At 41.1% G+C, this 22,491-nt stretch overlaps 1 protein-coding gene across 1 annotated transcript in view; it reads left to right on the top strand.

Moving 5' to 3' along the window:
* Positions 1-22,491, top strand: part of GRID2 (glutamate ionotropic receptor delta type subunit 2) — a 2,095,611-nt gene that overhangs the window by 1,559,272 nt on the left and 513,848 nt on the right. The window lies entirely within an intron of this gene.

Here is a 22,491-nt window from a genome sequence, read left to right as displayed (position 1 = left end):
GGATTCAAAAAGATATAAATAAACTGGAGCAGTGGGCAGCAACGAACAGAATGGTTTTTAACAGGGAAAAATGCAAAGTACTACATCTGGGCAATAAAAATGAAAAAAGCATATACAGAATGGGAGGAATAGGGCTAAGCAACAGCACATGTGAAAAAGACTTGGGTATACAAATAGATCACAGACTGAATATGAGTCAACAGTGTGATGCAGCAGCAAAAAAGGAAAATGCAATTCTAGGATGTATTAACAGAAGCATAAATTCTAGATCACGTGAAGTCATTATTGCCCTCTACTCCTCTTTGGTCAGACCTCATCTGGAATACTGTATCCAGTTTTGGGCACCACATTTTAAAAAAGACATCAGCAAACTGGAGCAAGTTCAGAAAAGAGCGACCAGAATGGTGACCGGTCTGCAAACCCTGTCTTATGAGAAAAGGTTGCAGTATTTGGGAATGTTTAGCTTGCAGAAGAGAAGACTGAGAGGAGACTTAATAGCTGTCTACAAATATCTCAAGGGCTGTCACATTGTAGAAGGATCATCTTTTTTCTCATTTGCACAAGGAAAGACTAGAAGCAATGGGATGAAGCTGAATGGGAGGAGACATAGATTAGATATTAGAAAAACTTATTGACAGTTAAAGTGATCAATGAGTGGAACAGGCTTCCACGAGAGGTGGTGAGTTCTACTTCAATAGAAGTCTTCAAACAGAGGCTGGACAGACATCTGTCTGGGATGACTTAGCGAATCCTGCTTTGAGCAGGTTGTTGGACCAGATGGCCCAGGAGGTCCCTTCCAACTCTACGATTCTATGATTCTTTACTTGGTCATTATGTCCATTATTACCTGATGAAGGCGGATTCATCGCCGAAAAGCTTTGTGAGGACATAATGACCAAGTAAAGAAGTTTCTTTCCCATCCAAAACAAGTGTCTGTCTTGGTCTGAGCACCCTAATCAGCCGTACTTCACTTTCCTAATGTCGCCGTATGAGGGCCGTATGAGGGCTTGTTTTTGTGGGACAAGTTGTACTTTTGAACATCACCATTGGTTTTACTATGTCATGTACTAGAAAACGGGAAAAAAAATTCCAAGTGAGCCTAAATTGCAAAAAAGTGCAATCCCACAGTTGTTTTTTGATTGGCTTTTCTACTAGGTTCTCTAAATGCTAAAGCTGACCAGTCATTATGGTGGTGAAAAAAAATCCAAAATGTATTTAAAAAATTGATAAGAAAAGAAATACACCGTGCTATACTGGGAAATGAAAAAATAATATAACTGAGTACTCACTTGCTGGTGTGTGAAAAAATCACGTGGTGGTGGATGTATAGCAGTATCCTGAGACTATTCACCTTGTCATAGATGTATATTGCCTTGCCACGTGATTTTTTCACACACCAGCAAGTGAGTACTGAGTTATATTATTTTTTCATTTCCCAGTATAGCACGGTGTATTTCTTTTCTTATCAGCTTTAGCTCTTTTAAACAGGCACCAGCACAGAGCCTGTTATTCACCAGCTGCATCTGGGAATAGTGGACCTTCCTTCTCTGTCCAAGTGGACTGGCGCCAGTGTGTTAATCTTAAACTTATTTAAAAAATAGCGCCATTTTCCGATACCTGTAGCTTCTCCATTTTTCGTGATCTCAGGTTGGGTGAGGGCTTAATTTTTTGTGCCGAGCTAACGTTTTCAATGATAACGTTTTTGGTGCAGGAACGATCTTTTGATTGCACGTTATTGCTTTTTATTGCAATGTCGCAGCGACCAAAAAAATGTAATTCTGACACTTTTTTCTCGTTACACCGATCGATCAGGTTGATCCTTTTTTATTAATAGATCGGGTGATTCTAAACGCAGTTATACCAAATATGTGTATGTTTGATTTTGCTTTTATTGTTTTATTTTGAATGGGGCGAAGGGAGGGTGATATGAACTATTATTTTTTTAATATTTTTTAAAAACTTTTTTTACTTTTGGCATGTTTCAATAGCATCTATGGGACACTAGTAGCTGCCATAACCCAATCGGCTCTTCTACATAGAGGTGATGATCAGTTTGCCTCCATGTAGTAGAATTACTCACTTGCTATGAGAGCCAACCACTGGGTGGCACTCACAGCAAGCCGACAGTGACAACCATAGAGGTCTCCAGGAGATCTCTGGTTTTCATGTCAACACACCATGTCACTGTGATCACGTGACTGGGGTCACCAGTGGGCGGACTTCCGGCGCGATTGTCAAAAGTGCTTGTTAAATGCTTCAATCAGCGTTTAACAGTGCCATTTAATGGGTTACTAGCCACGGTTGGATCACGAATCCACCCGTGGCTATTCCAGGCACATGTCAGCTGTTCAAGACAGGTGACATGTTCTGGGAAAGATGTGGTGTTAAGGTTGTCCCACTAGGGTGAGACCCTTCTTAATTGTTTGTGGCCAAATTATATGTGAAAGAATGTGCATGCACAGAAGAAATACACCAGACAACATGCTGTGTCTAAAATGGATTCCTCTACTCTATTGCAGTGGGTTTTTAAAGAGAAAAAGCAAGATGCCTGCCAAATTATTACCTCATGGCTTACCGATATAGGAACAATGGCTTTTGATTACAAGAACATTTCTAGAACATTTCCCTTTGTTCCTAGTAGCCTCAGGCAGGTTATGTAAATACCTATTACAGGTCAAGCTATTGGCAAGTGTAGAGAACAATACACCAAGAGTTATTGATTCATAACGTGTTAGCAGAAATAGTTTTAAGATCTCATATCAGCATATACAGTTGTGGCCAAAAGTATTGACACCCCTGCAATTCTGTCAGATAATACTCAGTTTCTTCCTGAAAATGATTGCAAACACAAATTCTTTTGTATTATTATCTTCATTTAATTTGTCTTAAATGAAAAAAACACAAAAGAGAATGAAGCAAAAAGCAAAACATTGATCATTTCACACAAAACTCCAAAAATTGGCCAGACAAAAGTATTGGCACCCTCAGCCTAATACTTGGTTGCACAACTTTTAGCCAAAATAACTGTGACCAACCGCTTCCGGTAACCATCAATGAGTTTCTTACAATGCTCTGCTGGAATTTTAGACCATTCTTCTTTGGCAAACTGCTCCAGGTCCCTGATATTTGAAGGGTGCCTTCTCCAAACTGCCATTTTTAGATCTCTCCACAGGTGTTCTATGGGATTCAGGTCTGGACTCATTGCTGGCCACCTTAGAAGTCTCCAGTGCTTTCTCTCAAACCATTTTCTAGTGCTTTTTGAAGTGTGTTGTGGGTCATTGTCCTGCTGGAAGACCCATGACCTCTGAGGGAGACCCAGCTTTCTCACACTGGGCCCTACATTATGCTGCAAAATTTGTTGGTAGTCTTCAGACTTCATAATGCCATGCACACGGTCAAGCAGTCCAGTGCCAGAGGCAGCAAAGCAACCCCAAAACATCAGGGAACCTCCACCATGTTTGACTGTAGGGACCGTGTTCTTTTCTTTGAATGCTTCTTTTTTTCTCCTGTAAACTCTATATTGATGCCTTTGCCCAAAAAGCTCTACCTTTGTCTCATCTGACCAGAGAACATTCTTCCAAAACGTTGTAGGCTTTTTCAGGTAAGTTTTGGAAAACTCCAGCCTGGCTTTTTTATGTCTCGGGGTAAGAAGTGGGGTCTTCCTGGGTCTCCTACCATACAGTCCCTTTTCATTCAGACGCCGATGGATAGTACGGGTTGACACTGTTGTACCCTCGGACTGCAGGGCAGTTTGAACTTGTTTGGATGTTAGTCAAGGTTCTTTATCCAACAACCGCACAATCTTGTGTTGAAATCTCTTGTCAATTTTTCTTTTCCATCCACATCTAGGGAGGTTAACCATAATGCCATGGGCTTTAAACTTCTTGATGACACTGCGCACGGTAGACACAGGAACATTCAGGTCTCTGGAGATGGACTTGCAGCCTTGAGATTGCTCATGCTTCCTCACAATTTGGTTTCTCAAGTCCTCAGACAGTCCTTTGGTCTTCTTTCTTTTCTCCATGCTCAATGTGGTACACACAAGGACACAGGACAGAGGTTGAGTCAACTTTAATCCATGTCAACTGGCTGCAAGTGTGATTTAGTTATTGCCAACACCTGTTAGGTGCCACAGGTAAGTTACAGGTGCTGTTAATTACACAAATTAGAGAAGCATCACATGATTTTTCGAACAGTGCCAATACTTTTGTCCACCCTCTTTTTTATGTTTGGTGTGGAATTATATCCAATTTGGCTTTAGGACAATTCTTTTTGTGTTTTTTCATTTAAGACAAATTAAATGAAGATAATAATACCAAAGAATTTGTGTTTGCAATCATTTTCAGGAAGAAACTGAGTATTATCTGACAGATTTGCAGGGGTGTCAATACTTTTGGCCACAACTGTACTTAAAGGGTATATATATATATATATAATCTTTATTTTAATTTTTTTTATATATATATATATTTTTTTTATATCTTCATAATCATAACTAAATATTGATTTCATATCCTTAACAGAGGGCTCACCGCCGGAGCCAACATCAAAGGGAGGGAATCCGACATCAGCGTAAATGTATGCCCAATGTCAGAAAGGAGTTAAAAAATTTAGCTGAAAACGGAATCATACTAACCAAAAAATTATAAAAAGCTCTAGATAGGATGGGTCTCATTGAGAAAATAAAGAACACTTAAAAGTTGTCATGTAAGTTGTAAGTGTAATGTCTGCTGCTGACTCCGCATGGTTCCCTTCCTCCCTCCATGCAATCACGCCAGTTTACTCACCTCCCCAGCTATAGCAGCTTCCTTGTGTGCTCTCTCCTCTTTCTCTGAGCACACCACACTGTGGAACAGCGTCGCGCCTAGTACACCCTTGCATGCGCTCCAGTGCTTTCACAGGGGCAGTGTGCACACATGGTAAAATGCACCAACCTAGCAGCTGGGAGGAATTTAGTCAATGTGATCACCTGCAAGGTGTCTCCCAACCAATAGCTGGGAGGCACCTTGTATAAAAGGCACACTTCCTAATAGAGATATACATGAGCAATCCCTATAGTTTAATGTTAGGTGTGTTGGTCTGTGCAACTGTATTTTGCCAGGTCCCCTGTCCTTAGTCTGTTAGAGTCATTCCCGTGTCCTGTGCTCCCATAGTCTATTATAGAGTTTTCCCATCCTGTACTATTCCTGTAGTTGTGTCTAGGTTATGCATCCATTTTATCTGTACCCAGTGGCCACATCAGTGGTAACAAAACCTGTCCCAAGTGTCCATCCTGTCTGCACACTCTGATCCTGTCCCAAGTGGCCATCTTGTCTGAACCTGTTCCAAGTGGCCATCCTACCTTGTCTTGGACTCTCTATCCAAGTTAACTTCTCTGACCTTGGGGTCAGCTTCTACTGCTGAGCAATGCAGTGGAGTGGCAACTTGCAGTTACTTGCTGAACAAGCCTGACCTCACCACTAGAGGCTCCAGTAAACACCAAGATGGCTGCTTAGTCATGCTTCTGAAGAGTAGGTCTGGTTTGTGGCACAGTGGGTGCACAAACCATTTGTGTCACCCATGAGCATGGCAGTATACAATATTGCAGCTTCATCTCATTCACAATGGACTTAATTTGCAATATTAGAGACAGTCAACAGATAGATGTATATTACATGTTGGGGCTGGGTGTATTACGATTAAGATTTAGAGCTGAGACTTCTTAATGCATGGTCTCCACTAGCCTCTAATAGAAATGATCAGAGCTGTTTTATAATCACCAGATGTTGAATACCATGGCATGCAAAGGGATAGAAGCAGTAAAATCACAAAAAAACTGTAGAAAATGTAGTATCGACATACTCATAATGTTATACAGAATAGATTTACCAGTAGAGGTGAGCAAAAATTTTTTAGTGGAACTGAATGCTACTTGAATTTTGGAAATATATCCATTTGCTTATATGCAAATTATATGTAATTCCCTGACACGCAGATTCAGTAAAATGGTGGCCTGTTGGCCACCACTTTTCTAAATCATAAAAAGCCATCAAAATGTAAAAAAAAATACTTATGCTCAAGCCTCTGGAATTCCTTCATCAGGTATCAGGGCCTTGCTGCATCTTCAGATTACTGCTGTTCACACTGAAATCTCCAGACCTCCCACACTATGTGGAACTTCCAGCTTAGATGAGGGCCCAAGAAAGTTCTGCATAAGCACCCAAATTGTAATGGCATCATGTCAAGATGTCACAGCATGCACTATGACTTAGCGCTGATGCGGAGGACCCTCCCACACTCCATCAAAGGTGAAAATCAAATGCTAGCATAAGAGACCTTGGCATTTCACTGCAAGTTGCAGCACACTGGAGATGCAGCAAGGACTTGACAGGTGATGGTAAGGAGCTGAGCGACTGGAGTGTTAAGTGGCAAACTGAGTATAAGCATTTGCTTTATTTTTAACATGTTATGTTTACTATGCTCTGGGGTCTATAAAGGCACGCTAAATTTGTGGAGAATAACTTCTGCACAAATCTTATTTCCACAGGATAAAGCACAAGGATAATTGAATGCTGCCGGATACACTCATCTTTATTTACCAGTCATTTTTACTACACTCTGACCTCGGCAGATTTATTGTTTTTTTCCATCATTTTAAACATGGTTATGGTAAAGTGATAGGTATTATTCAAATCTACAACTCACCCCCTCAAAACAACAAGTCCACATACAGCTATGTTACTGAAAAAAAATATTGTGGCTCTTAGAAAAAGTAAAGTTAAAAAAAGCAAAAAGCAAATTTGATCCAATGAGGAAGGGTTAAAGATGCCCGGATTCATAACATTGACATCTTCAAGCCTTGTTAACATAGTCATCATAGCATCTATATTTACAGAGACAAGGCAGATCAGTTATAATCTATTTTGCTTACCAGACTGCAACTGAACTTGCCCGATTGTATTGACTTACTATGGATCCACTTTTTTGTTTCCTCATGACATGAAAGCCAAGTCTATTCAGTGTTTTACTACAGACCAGACATTTCTATAATGTTATTGCATGCTTAAATACAAATACAGATGTAGCCAAGTTTACCTTGCCAAATAATGCAGCATCTTTATAGCCTGTCACAGAAGGTTACCTCACTTAAGAGGATTAAGATAAATTAGCATTGCACAGGACATTGACTGATGTCCGATATGACGTCACATGACACTTTTTGGTGCCCTGATATCCCAGTAGTGTATTGTCTGTGTTAGGATAAATTTGGCAACATCTGTGCATGCAATAATTATTTTTTTATTTGCAATAAGATATATAAAATCAAAGAATCTCCTACAGCCAAGGTGTCACTTTTCTAAAATGAAAATTTTATGTAGCAGTATCCTAATTTTATTTTTTTATCTTCATTTGCAGCCATTACAAGTCCTACCCTAATCACACTCATTAATGGTAAATATAAATGGCCATGCTAGGTACTCCTATTTATCGGCATGCAAATTTTCTATTTACTGGTTGGACACACATATTAAAGGGAATCTGTCTTTAAAAAAATGGTATTTCTCTGAGGCCATAGTGATTACTACAGATAAATACCATCATAAACTGGAAGCGTAGCTGCAGAGAGAAAATAAAGTTGTAATCTCCTTGCAGCGGCTCGCTTCCAGTCATCTGGGTGGTGCCAGGGGCTGCGAGCAGTCAGCACTCTCTACATAGTGGGTGATATGTCATCCTTCCCCTTTCTTCTTGATTGTCATTCTGTTCTCTCATGTAGCCAGGGTGTGATTATAGCCATGACTGCTCCCACCTACTGGCGCTGCCCTTTGACTGGGGCCCACTTGTGTTTAAAATGGTACTTTACTGCAAATGAGCACTATGACTGCAGGTAAATATATTTTTTTATGACAGGTTGCCGTTCATAATTTAATTGACTTTATTCATTCAGTCCTCTGCCAGACGTGTATAAAATGTATTACCTAGTGATGCACTCCGCCTTCATTGAACATTTGTGAAAAAATGGGTCGTTCTAAAAAGCTGACTGAACTTCATAGTGGCAGTAAGATGCCACTATTGCAACAATTAGCCATGAAGTGCAAACCACATAAAGTTACAGAACAGAGTTTCCAAGTGAAGAGATAAATGATGCATAAAAGATGCCAATTTTCTTCTCTTTCAATAATGGCAGAGAATCAAACCTCCTCTGACAATAAATCAACACAAAAACTATAGATTAGGGGCTTCATGGCCTAAGTCTCGATGTCCAAGCAAATGAATGCAACCCTCACATCAGCAAGCAAAGTCATATGTGTTGGATAGAGTAGTGCAAAGCATGGTGCCACTAGTCTATTGAACAGTGGAAACGTTCTTTGGAGTGACAAATTGTGCTTTTCTATCTGATGGCAATCTCTATACTCTATTGCTGTCTGTATTGAGTTTTCCTTTGCATTCTCAAACATTATACTTTAAAGTTTCTTGGTTTTCTTGAAGCCTTAACATGTTTTTTCCCGTGTGTCATGTAGATCACGGTGGCTCAGTGGTTAGCACTGCAGTCTTGCAGCGCTGGAGTCCTGGTTTCAATAGACAAAATGGAGGGCACCATCACATATAAGGGATCAAAATCTGCAGTATGTCTATAATGAATTAAATACAACAGGAGAAAAAGAGACATACATAGACAGCAGGGATCACCATACCAAATAGCAAATTTTATTATAAGGGTATATACAAAAAGCCACAAAGAATATTTAAAAACATTTAAAAAATACAAAGCAAATGGTTACCGAAAGTAGCACACACATATAGGAGCAACGGCTGAGCAAATTATGCCAGTCAGGGGTAGATCCCAGATATATCAATAAGGATATGCACAAGAGGTTTTTAAACACTCTTTGTGTTTTCTTGTATATACCCTTGTAATAAAATTTGCTATTTGGTATGGTGATCCCTGCTGTCTATGCATGTCTCTTTTTCTCCTGTTGTATTGGAGTCCTAATTTAAAATCCCATCAAGGGCAACATCTGCATGTAGTTTGTATGTTCTCCCCGTTTTTGCTTGGGTTTCCTCCGGGTACTCTGGTTTAATCCCACATTCCAAAGACACACTGATAGGGAATTTAGATTGTGAGCCCCATTGTGGACAGTGATGATATTGTCCGTAAAGCACTGTGGAATTAATGGCGCTATATAAGTGAGTAAAATATATAAAAATAAAATAAACAGATGGGAAAGCTAGTGTCATGATCCAGGATGGGCTTTGTCTTTGGCTGACTCAATGTAAGCTAGGTTCTTGTGGTCTGTAATTACGGTTATAGTATGGACAGCCCCCTCCAAAAAATGCCTCCATTCTTCAAAGGCCAACTTCACGGCCACAAGTTCTTGATTCCCAACATCATAGTTTCTCTCCACAGGGCAGAATTTCTTCGAGAAAAAGGCGCAAGGTCTCAAATTAGTCAAAGTGGCAGGTCACTGGGACTATACCACCCCCACCTCTGAGGCGTCCACCTCAACAATAAATGGTTCAGATGGATCCGGTTGAATAAGAACCGGAGCAGACATGAAACATTTTTTTAAAAACTGAAACGCCGCTATCGCTGCGGCTGACCAATTCTTGATATCGGCCAGTTATGTCTGTGAGGGGTTTAACCACCTGTGAGAACCCCCTTATAAATTTGCGATAATAATTGGCGAATCCTAGGAAACGCTGCAGAGCTTTTAAATCACAAGGTTGGACCCAATCGACAATGGCCTGCACCTTATTAGAATCCATGCGATACCCCTCAGCAGACACAATGAACCCCAGAAAAGACAGTTCCTGTACAAAAAATAAACATTTCTCTAGTTTAGCAAAGAGACAGTTCCCCTGAAGCCTTTGGAGGACTGCTCAAATATGACCAATGTGAGCCTGTTTATCAGGAGAGTAGATCAGTATGTCATCCAAATACACCACCATAAAATGTCCAATAAAATCAGAGAACACGTGATTTATTAAATTTTGGAAGACCGCTGGAGCATTGGTCAGACCGAAAGGCATGACCAAATTTTCAAACAACCCTTCAGTAGTGAGAAATGCAGCTTTCCACTCATCTCCTTCCCGGACTCGGAAAAGGTTTTACGCTCCCCGTAGATCTAATTTTGAAAACCACTTAGCTCCGGACAACTGGTTGTACAAATCAGGAATAAGTGGGAGGGGATACGTATTTCTCACAGTTACCTTATTTAACTCTCGAAAATCGAGGCATGGGCGTAAACCACCATCTTTTTTCTTTATGAAAAAGAACCCCGCCGCCATTGGAGAGACAGAAGCAGCCCGTTCGGGACCCGAAAGGTTATACAAGCGGGCCTTGGGCAATTTAACACCTGGAACCAGGTCAATGGCACAATCAAATGGGCGGTGTGGTGGAAAAAACCTCTGGCTCCTTTTCAGAGAAAACATCCGTATAGTCTTTTAGGTACTCCGGAATACCTTCCAGACCCACGGACGACACAGACACAGTAGCAAGACATTTTTCAGAACAGTAGGGACCCCATTCAACAATGTCCCGAGATTCCCAATTAATCACTGGATTATGTAATTGTAACCAGGGGAACCCCAACACCAGTCCCGCAGGCAGGTTGTCCATAACAAAGCATGAAATATGTTCCTGGTGTAAGGAACTCACTTTAAGGAGAAACTCCTCTAAGAAATATGACTTCATTCTTAGCCAGTGGTGTTTTGTCAATGGCAACAACGTGGATAGGAGTCTCCAGCCTAACTGTCCCTAACTTACACCTGGACACCAAGTCAGAGTCAGTAAAGTTCAACGACGATCCGCAATCCACGAAAGCAGAATTGGGTGTGGAGACACTCCCACAACAAAGTTCCACCTGCAACAACATTTTTGAAAATGGAGAAAAAGGTACCTGAGAGCCTGGGTGACCTCCACGACAATCACCCGGGCTCAGTCGCTTGCTGGTCAGTGGACAGGAGGGGCAATCCTTTTTCTAATGTCCGGAATCACCACAGTAAAAACAGCATTTTCCCAAGCGCCGTTGTCTCTTTTCTTTCTCCTTGACGTCGATGGTTCCCATCTCCATGGTTTCCAATGTAGGATTGGCTCCCATCCTTGGGAAAATAACAGAGTTTCAATCTGCATCTCTCCCCTGGCCCATAGCCTTTGATCCATTCGGATGGCTTGTGTTATAGCGTCCTCCAGGGAATCAGGCGGAGGGTGGAGAGCCAAGGCATCCTTCAGACGTTCAGACAGGCCTCTACGGAACAATCCCCGGAGGGCGGCATCATTACAGCAGACCTCAGCAGCCCAGCGTCTGAACTCTGAGCAAAACCACTCGGATGAGTGCTTCCCCTGGCACACACTCATCACCCTGTCCTCAGCCATATGCATCCAATCAGGCTCATCATAAATATGCCCCAGGGCCTCAAAAAATGCATCCACAGTCATACGCTCAGGGGCAGTGGTCGGAAGGAAGAAAGCCCAAGCCTGGAGAGCTCCTGGTCAGACAGGGGTTAATTGTTTCTGCCTCTCTCTGGCAGAGGCCGGCTATTTAATGCTCACTTGACCTAGGTCTGGTGTCAGTTATACTCCTGCCCTCGGCTGAGTTAGTTGACCTCGTGCGTGCGTGTGCCTGATATCTTGCTTGCTTGTTTGGTTTTGACTCGGTTCTGTCCCTGTTGCGAGTTCTGCCTGTCCCTCTTGTACTGTGCTACCTCTCTGTGTATGACCCTCTGCCTGTGACTTGACTATTCTTTGCTTGTCCCTCTGGTACAGCACAGCCCTCTCCGTTTACGAACCCTCGCTTGTCTGACCTGCGTTTTCCTCACCTCTTCTACAGTTTCCCTGCAGTAGGTACATTATATAATCTGCAGCAGTAGGATGCTAAGCCCCGCCCCCTGCAGTCACATGATCTAGGTCCTGGGACTTCTTACTATTTTCAGTGCCGCAGGTCCTGACTGCTTGAACTGTCACTACTGTATTGGACCCCGCACTCTCCCATAGTGTGGGTAAGTCACCCTGCTCGGCGTGGCAGTTTGCCGACGCCGACAGGGTCCTGACATTAGAGTCCTGACAGCTAGATTTAAATTCAATCATATGGATATATTCACACATTTTAAATACAGTATACCACCTATTTTGTCATCATTTTGGGGGGTTTGCAGTGGTTAAATTTAAGACACTGTACACAATAGAATGCATTATTTTCTTACAAAGAAACATTTTTGTAAAGCAGCAGAAAATAGCATGAAATATATGACATTTGTTCCATTGTCAAAAGGATGGGTCAGAATTTGACTCCACAGCCCTTATTACTAATGTATAATCTTCTACATGTATGAGTGACACAGTTATCCCATCAGAAGACAATATAATGTCATATTATATTTTAGCAGGTTGGAAAAAATGTTACTTTCAAACTTGGTTGTATGAAAGCCATAAATTATTACAATATAAATGATTTCTGGTTTCAAAGTCATATAATGATAGTAATCTATCTACTTATATTTACTCTTACTCAATTGTAAAACATCCTCTGAGTTCAGATACTTTAGCTATCATCATTTAGGAAGCAAGATTAGCTAACATTAGTAATTCCATATTTCATCAGATTATTATGTTCACTGAATACACTATGAATTATTCATTGTAGTGGGAAAAGTAATGATTATGATAAGTTGTAAATAAGCGTATGCATCCAATCAACTGGTAATGTTTTATTAACGTGTGGTAATATTTATATTATGATTATGTGTGAAATATACCGTATATGCATGGATAATGAGCAATCAAGAAAATGAACAGGATTTTTAAAACTTTTAAATGTATCATATTTCGGAGGAAACTTTGCACGTAAATAAGTAGAGTAGTTATTAAACTCTCATGAAATATTAAACTATAGAATTTTATGAAGACTCAATCCAATGATGAAATATGAATATATTCATAAACAGCACAAATAATATAAGACATGCTAAGGTAATATACACACCATATTTAAAAAGGGGTTGATCGGTATTAAAAAAAATTACATGGTTGCTGTCTTCCAAAAACATCTGTCTACAGTGTAGTGTTTGGTAGTGTTGAGCATTCCGATACCGCAAGTATCGGGTATCGGCCGATACTTGCTGTATCGGAATTCCGATACCGACTTCCGATATTTTTTCAATATCGGAATTCGGCATCGGAATCGGAAGTTCAGTTGATTGACGGCCTGACGTCATCATGATGCGCGGTGTGTGCGCATCATGATGCGCCGTCATTTCGGGCCTTCCGGGGGTCTCTGCCGGCCTGCCGGGGGGCTGTGCCGGCCTGCCGGGGGGCTGTGTGGACTGCCCGGGGTCTCTGCCGGCCTGCCGGGGGGCTGTGCCGGCCTGCCGGGGGGCTGTGCACCCTGTGGGGGTCTGTACCGGCCTGCCGGGGGGCTGTGCCGGCCTGCCGGGGGGCTGTGCTGATGTCCGGGGGTCTGTGCAAGCATCGTCCGATGGGACTACAAGTCCCATCGGGCGATGCCTGCTACCATGACAGTGATTGACACATTAGCCAATGATGGGACAGTAGTAGTCCCATCATCCGGCTAATGTGTTAAATGTTAAAAAAAAAAAAAAAAAAAAAAAAAAAATACTACATACATACTACATGCTACATACATACTACATATATACTACATACATACTACATACATGCTACATACATACTACATGCATGCTACATACATACTACATGCATGCTACATACATACTACATGCTACATACATACTACATATATACTACATACATACTACATACATGCTACATACATACTACATGCATGCTACATACATACTACATGCATGCTACATACATACTACATGCTACATACATACTACATATATACTACATACATACTACATACATGCTACATACATACTACATGCATGCTACATACATACTACATGCATGCTACATACATACTACATGCTACATACATACCACATGCATGCTACATATATACTACATGCATGCTACATACATACTACATATATACTACATGCATGCTACATACATACTACATGCTACATGCATGCTACATACATACTACATACATGCTACATATATGCTACATACATACTACATATATACTACATGCATGCTACATATATACTACATGCATGCTACATATATACTACATGCATGCTACATATATACTACATACATACTACATATATACTACATACATGCTACATACATACTACATACATACTACATATATACTACATGCATGCTACATATATACTACATGCTACATACATACCACATACATACTACATACATGCTACATATATACTACATGCATGCTACATACATACTACATATATACTACATGCATGCTACATACATACTACATGCTACATGCATGCTACATACATACTACATACATACTACATGCTACATACATACCACATATATACTACATACATACAATACATTCATACAATACATACATAGACATACAGTACATATAACATAGAGTAACATACTTACCAATACTTGTCACATTGTTCCCCGAAGCCATTGTCTTTCCGGAATAAATATTAACATAACAAACCACAAAAATACTCACCCACGATCCGAAGCAGTCCACGAGTGTGTCCCACGACGATCTTGGGTAGAGAACTGCAGCATCAGATGATGCTGCCGTTCTCTACGGGCTGCAGGAATCCAATGACGGAAGGTAGGTATCCTTCCGCACTGTATTCCTCCGCCACTTAAAAAAAAAAAGTCCCTAGTCTCACTTTATGCCATTGCTGCGTGGGAAATTCCCACACAGCAATGGCATAAAGTGAGACTAGGGACTTTTTTTTTTTAAGTGGCGGAGGAATACAGTGCGGAAGGATACCTACCTTCCGTCATTGGATTCCTGCAGCCCGTAGAGAACGGCAGCATCAGCTGATGCTGCAGTTCTCTACCCAAGATCGTCGTGGGACACACTCGTGGACTGCTTCGGATCGTGGGTGAGTATTTTTGTGGTTTGTTATGTTAATATTTATTCCGTAGACGACAATGGCTTCGGGGAACAATGTGACAAGTATTGGTAAGTATGTTACTCTATGTTATATGTACTGTATGTCTATGTATGTATTGTATGAATGTATTGTATGTATGTAGTATATATGTGGTATGTATGTAGCATGTAGTATGTATGTAGTATGTATGTAGCATGCATGTAGCATGTAGTATGTATGTAGCATGCATGTAGTATATATGTAGTATGTATGTAGCATGCATGTAGTATATATGTAGCATGTATGTAGTATGTATGTGGTATGTATGTAGCATGTAGTATATATGTAGCATGCATGTAGTATATATGTAGTATGTATGTAGTATGTATGTAGCATGTATGTAGTATATATGTAGTATGTATGTAGTATATATGTAGCATGCATGTAGTATATATGTAGCATGCATGTAGTATATATGTAGCATGCATGTAGTATATATGTAGTATGTATGTAGTATATATGTAGCATGTATGTAGTATGTATGTAGCATGCATGTAGCATGTAGTATGTATGTAGCATGCATGTAGTATATATGTAGTATGTATGTAGCATGCATGTAGTATATATGTAGCATGCATGTGGTATGTATGTAGCATGTAGTATATATGTAGCATGCATGTAGTATGTATGTAGTATGTATGTAGTATGTATGTAGCATGCAGTATGTATGTAGTATGTATGTAGTATATATGTAGTATGTATGTAGCATGTAGTATGTATGTAGCATGCATGTAGTATGTATGTAGCATGCATGTAGTATGTATGTAGCATGTATGTAGTATGTATGTAGTATATATGTAGTATGTATGTAGCATGTAGTATGTATGTAGCATGCATGTAGTATGTATGTAGCATGCATGTAGTATGTATGTAGCATGTATGTAGTATGTATGTAGTATATATGTAGTATGTATGTAGCATGTAGTATGTATGTAGTATTTTTTTTTTTTTTTTTTTTTTTTTTTTTAACATTTAACACATTAGCCGGATGATGGGACTACTACTGTCCCATCATTGGCTAATGTGTCAATCACTGTCATGGTAGCAGGCATCGCCCGATGGGACTTGTAGTCCCATCGGACGATGCCTGCACAGACCCCCGGAGCCTGCACAGACCACCGGCAGGCCGGCACAGCCCCCCGGCAGGCCGGCACAGCCCCCCGGCAGGCCGGCACAGCCCCCCGGCAGGCCGGCACAGCCCCCCGGAGCCTGCACAGACCACCGGCAGGCCGGCACAGACCACCGGAGCCTGCACAGACCCCCTGGCAGGCCGGCACAGCCCCCCGGCAGGCCGGCACAGCCCCCCGGCAGGCCGGCACAGCCCCCCGGAGCCTGCACAGACCACCGGCAGGCTGGCACAGACCACCGGAGCCTGCACAGACCCCCTGGCAGGCCGGCACAGCCCCCCGAAAGGCCCGTACAGACCCCAGAGAGGCTGTACAAGGGCAGGAAAGGGTTTTTCTTATTCCGATACCGGAAGTCCCATAGACTTGAATGGGACTTCCGGTATCGGAATCGGCGATACCGATACTTTTTTTAAAGATCGGCCGATACCATCCGATACGATACTTTGAAGTATCGGATGGTATCGCTCAACTCTAGTGTTTGGTATTGGAGCTTATCCCCATTCCCCTACATATCGGTATTGTAAAATAAGATTTTGGGTAGCCTGTTCCAGTTCACTTACTGCAAGTATACTCTGATCTTTCAGAAACATATCATCTGCAAAAAAAAATCCATCTAAAGAGGTACAGTAAATAGAATAGGAAAAGAGAAAAATTATGCAGTTTTTATTTCTACATGAACATGAGAGATTCTCTACATTTTGTGAGGGGGATCGATAGATTTTGGATGACTACTAATTGGATAAGCTGCCAGACTTGGACAGAAAAAAGATAAATTTTCAAAAGACATATATTATAATCGTAAAAGACTCCCCAAAAAAGAGAGGTAAGATACACATTGAAATACAAAAATAAATAAACTAACTCTATATATATATATAAAGTATATATATAGTTTGAGGAGCCGGCCAGGACTATAGGCAAACAGGAGACTAGGCTGATGCGACTTGCGGACTGCTTCTCTCTGCACCACTCTAGTTGATTGACAAGTCTCTCTCATGTATGTACATAGGAAGAGACCTGCAGTGGTGTAGAGAGAAGCTGGCCTGGGGAGTAATTGGATTAGTCATCTCTCTCCCTAGGGTCCCCAACCGGCTCTTCAACCTATGTTTTCTTGTGAAACAATTGAACCTGTTACAGAAAAACTTACTTTAGGTTTGGGAAGCAAGAGTCAAGTGACACTTTCTTTATATGCAATTCTTTTAAATTTGCTAATGCTCTTTTTATAGAATCTAACAGAACAAAATCCAGAACTTTAATCCTGCAAGTAACCCAGTAGCAAGTATTGAATATTCTTCTGCCTTGCCACCACTAGGACAGAGGTGTATTTAGGTTTTCCAGTTCCCGTAGCAAGAATACAGTTTGGTGCCCCTCCAAGCATATATGCGATTTGCTCATGCCAACAAGCTGCTCTAACTAATTCTCTTAATGTTCAGTGATAGCAGGAAGAGACGTTCATTGTCATGTGACCGTAAAATTGAAAATCACATATGAGTGAATTGGCCATGTGATGACTGCTGGAACCAGTAAGCAGAGCTGAGTTCTGACAGTGAGGATATTAAATGCTGCTAGGATTGGGCATACCGCAGAGCTTCATTTTAGAATTAAAGGGTTGGTTCAGGTTTGAGATGAAAGTCTGCAGTCACTCTATGTGACTGCAGACTTCTGAATTCTCACAGCACATGCACTACACACTTTCAGGATTATCCCTTCCTGGTGGCAAGAGTGGATGGTCAATATCAGGACAAGTATGAGATTTGCATACTTCTGGCTACATTACAAATAGACATGTCTGGCGCCACTCAATTCATTTTCATTTTCATTGAATGAGGCCAGGCATGTCTAGTCAGTATGTGACAGCATGTATATAAATCGATTTTTGGAGGGAATTCTGACAGCATGCAGTGTGCACTGTGAGGATACAGAAGTCTGCAGTCACATAGAATGACTGCAGACTCATCACAAACTTGGACAACCGCTTTAACGCTCCTAACATAAATACAAATATGAAAATTAGTCAGTATTACAATTTTTTTTACATCCAGGTACCTTATAGATGATATTGTCTCTGACTGGAATCATTCTCTTCCTTTTCTTCTTTATCTTGTCCAGATGCTATTATGAGTTTTCTGTGAACACTTCCATCTTCTCCGGTCTTCCACAGCACATCCTCACACAATGACTTTAAAGATAGCAGTGTCATTATAATGCTCTTGAATGAAAATGTCTGCCCTACAATGAATAGATAATTACCTTTCACTATATTCCCTGCACAAAATATGACCCACATACTTTCCCTCTTATGGTACATGTTCTCCATAATGTCCCCTTCTTTCCAAACTGGACCCTCTTAACACTGTACTCTCACACTGTGTCCCCTCTTTAGGGCCCAATCTCTATACTGTGCCCTCTCATCACACTTCCCATCCTTGGATTACTGTCCCCTCTTTACTAGCCCTTACACTATCCTTCATACTATCCCCCACATTACTCAGTCCCTATTCTGTGCATACTCACACTTTTTTACCCCCATACTCTTCCCACCAAGGACAACATCTGCAATACATCTCTATGTTCTCCCCTGTTTGCGTAGATTTCCTCTGAGTATTCTGGTTTCCTCCCACATTCCAAAGACATACTGATAGGAAACTTAGATTGTGATTTGTGAGCCCCATTGGGGACAGCAATGATAATCGTAATAACAAGTAAAAAAGAAAGTCAGAACTCACCCTTCTTTGGACCAGTAGAAGCGCAAACTAAGCGCTAAATATCTGTTGTCCATCATGTCTCTCTTGCTGATATCTCTGGCTGGTATCACTACACCTGCAGCCACACTGCTAACCCTATTGCATTTTTTGTCAACTGTCCAAATTTCAATGAAAATTGAAAAAGAACTGAATTTTCTTCAAAGGGTGAGTGCTGGCTTTCTTTTTCACTTGTTATTGCGATCATCTATAGCTTTCTGTCTTTGCACCACTCTAAAGTTTTGCAAGTGGAGGATGTAACATAGTTCCAAAAAAGAACTTAGACACTTGTGTTAAAAACATTTACTATTGGTGCTTCAACACTACTGCATAATTACAGCAATGATAATTTATGCAGAAATTGCATTATATAAGAAAGAAAAGCATAATATATAAGAATAAAGCATAATAATACTGCCTCCCCACACTAGTCCCCTCAATAGTATCCCTCCTCACAGATTTCCTTCTCTCTCCTCATACTGTCTCCTCATATATTTACCTTCTCAGTCTACATACTGTCTCCTCACACATCATCCTTGCTCTCATACTGTGTACGCATATTTTTTCCCTCGCTACTCATACTGTGACCACACCTATCCCCCCACTCACCTTACTGTGTCTGCACCTATCCCTTCCATCACTCCCCATACTGTGTCCACATACATTTCCGCTCTTACCATTCCGTGTTTGCACTCATCCTCGCCATACTGTGACTGCACCCATCTCCCTTATAAATTCTCCCCCTTACTCCTCATACTGTCAGATCCCACTCTTCCACTCATCACACTGTGTCTGCCATCCATTTCCCCACACACTATGCTGTTTCCACACCCATCCCCCTTACTGTCTCCTTATGCATGCCCCATCTACCTCCTTTCTCTTCATTCTGTCTTCAAAATTTCTAATGCTCCCCATATTGTGCCACCTGTTTGTACCTTGCTCACCAAACTTGTGTCCTCAATTCTTCCCCATTACACTAAATCTCCTCCAGCCCTGTTACACTTAATCTCCCCAGTACTAAATCTCCCTCACATTAAATCTTGCCAATCCCTCCCCTCTACACTAAATTTCCCCCATACTAGATCTCCCCCACAGTAAATCTCCCCACAGTAAACCTCCATACAATAAATCTCCCACACAGTACATTCCCTTACAGTAAATTGCCCCACAGTAAATCTCCACCACCAAACTAAATCTCCCCTGTTACATTTAATCTTCAGTGTCTGTAGCTACACTAGTATGGATAACTTACTACCAATGTTCTTTGCATCTCTGGGTGCAGGAGAGTGATGTTAACAGCGTGATAACATGACCTGATCACGCTGCTGACGTTGCTCTGATCCAGCAGTCAGAGATGCAATTGTACTCCTATCTGAAAGATGAGAGTACAAATGTTCACTGGAAGCCGGCGTACTGCACCCTTTCTGAGCTGGCTGTCGCTGTCACCTTGACAGCTGGCTCAGAGAACAGCTGAATCCCAGTGTGGTAGGAGCAAAATGCAGCCGCCAGGGGAGACACCATGGATTGCCGCACTAGGCGGCCCAACTGTGCCTTCGTTGGCTGCGCTTGGGGCAGATACCCCACCTGCACTGCCAGATAGGCCACTGCACTAGAATATGAAGTATTACATGGTGACCATTTAAATCAGAATATTTTTTATGTAATGCTTGATTATGAAGTGTTTTCCACCATAAAAAATACTTTTTGCTATCTGCTCTTGGTTATTAGGGAAGGATCCAAGTATTAGCTGTGATGTTTGAGCATTTCAATATTATGAGGTTAATGTCTGTTTTAGCTTACATTATTAAAATTAATAGCCATTTCCAGAACTCTGGTCAGTCCTTTAGGGAGACTATTTAGCCAATACGTTTGTACTCACTCTTAGTCAAGCATGTTAAAAGAGAGAATCAAGGGAAAACATTGATAACTGCATTAAAAAATGTCATTGAAACATTTTCATTGCTTGATGTTGCTTATCTTTCTGAAAATTCAGGAGCATTGACTCTTAGCAGGTCCCGATTCCAAACTACTTCTAAGTACCAATCTCATGCATCTTCTATAATTCCAGTGAATTTACATGTCATTGAATAGTAACAGAAATCTTACATGGCTGGTTATACCTGTTTTGCATATACAGGGTAAGAATACTATGGGATCATTTATAACTACAGCTTGAAGCAATAAGATTAGCATCATAATGAATGTCAGGAGAATAAGGGTCATACCAAGAGGACATATACTTTTACCTACTGAGTCTGCTGAAGATTAATAGTAATAACTATAGAGACAGTTGAATCAATTCATCAGGTTCAAAGTGGATCAGAGTAAATTTTTAATTTGGTGAATGATTAAAGTCAAGAATACTTGAAGATTTGATCATCTCTACTGTTAAAGTAATATTGCCAATACAGTTATGAATTAAAAATAAACATATGGTCAGATTATATATAATAATAATTTAATAATAATTACTTAATAATTAATAATATAATACATTAAAGGGAAGGTGCCATCCAAAAAATTTTTTTTCAGCAATTGAAAAAATGTAAAGAATTAATGTTTACATTTTCTTAAAAAATATTATCGCTTGTTTTTAATTTTGCAAAATATGAAAAATAATTTTAAAAAGTTTGGCATTTCCACTTGTTAACACTAGGGGGAGCAGCTACTGAAATCTGGCACAAAAACCTATGACATCTATAGACACAGTGAGCAGCCATTTTGATGGGGCTTGCAAAGTTACTGACTGTCTTTGCATGTAAAGTCTGGATCAGAACAGGCCATCAATCAGCAGACAAGTTTCCTGGATTTCTGTGGAGCAGACGGTCCATCCATGTGAATAAAACACAGCGCTCTATGTACAATCCCTGGCACCGAACAGGGCGCCCCCCATAGACCAGCACACTGCTCTCCTGAAATACTCTGTGCTGGTGTCGCCCTGCTCCTTCCACCATACATCAGGCCCCTGTCGCCTCGCTTTCACACATCGCCAGGACAGGACCTGAGGAGAGGAATGGGGTCTTTGGTCACTGAGGATGGCAGGCAGCAAGGATTCTGGGAGCAGAGTGACAGCAGCACAGAGTATTTCAGGAGAGCAGTATCACACGGGATAGGATTAGATACACAGCTCAGCAGTCAGTATCACACAGGATAGGATTACATACACGGCTCAGAATACAGTATCACACAGAATAGGATTAGATACATGGCTCTGCATACAGTATCACACAGGAGAGGATTAGATACACGGCTCAGCAGACAGTATCACACAGGATAGGATTAGATACATGGCTCAGCAGTCAGTATCACACAGGAGAGGATTAGATACATGGCTCAGCAGTCAGTATCACACAGGAGAGGATTAGATACACGGCTCAGCAGTCAGTATCACACAGGAGAGGATTAGATACACGGCTCAGCAGGCAGTATCACACAGAAGAGGATTAGATGCACGGCTCAGCAGGCAGTATCACACAGAAGAGGATTAGATACACGGCTCAGCAGTCAGTATCACACAGTGGAGGATTAGATGCACGGCTCAGCAGGCAGTATCACACAGAAGAGGATTAGATACATGGCTCAGCAGTCAGTATCACACAGGAGAGGATTAG

This window comes from Dendrobates tinctorius, unplaced genomic scaffold (assembly GCF_039654945.1).
Source record: "Dendrobates tinctorius isolate UK_male_01 unplaced genomic scaffold, ASM3965494v1 ptg000011l, whole genome shotgun sequence".
NCBI lineage: Eukaryota > Metazoa > Chordata > Amphibia > Anura > Dendrobatidae > Dendrobates > Dendrobates tinctorius.
This window is presented reverse-complemented; position numbering and strand designations above follow the sequence as displayed.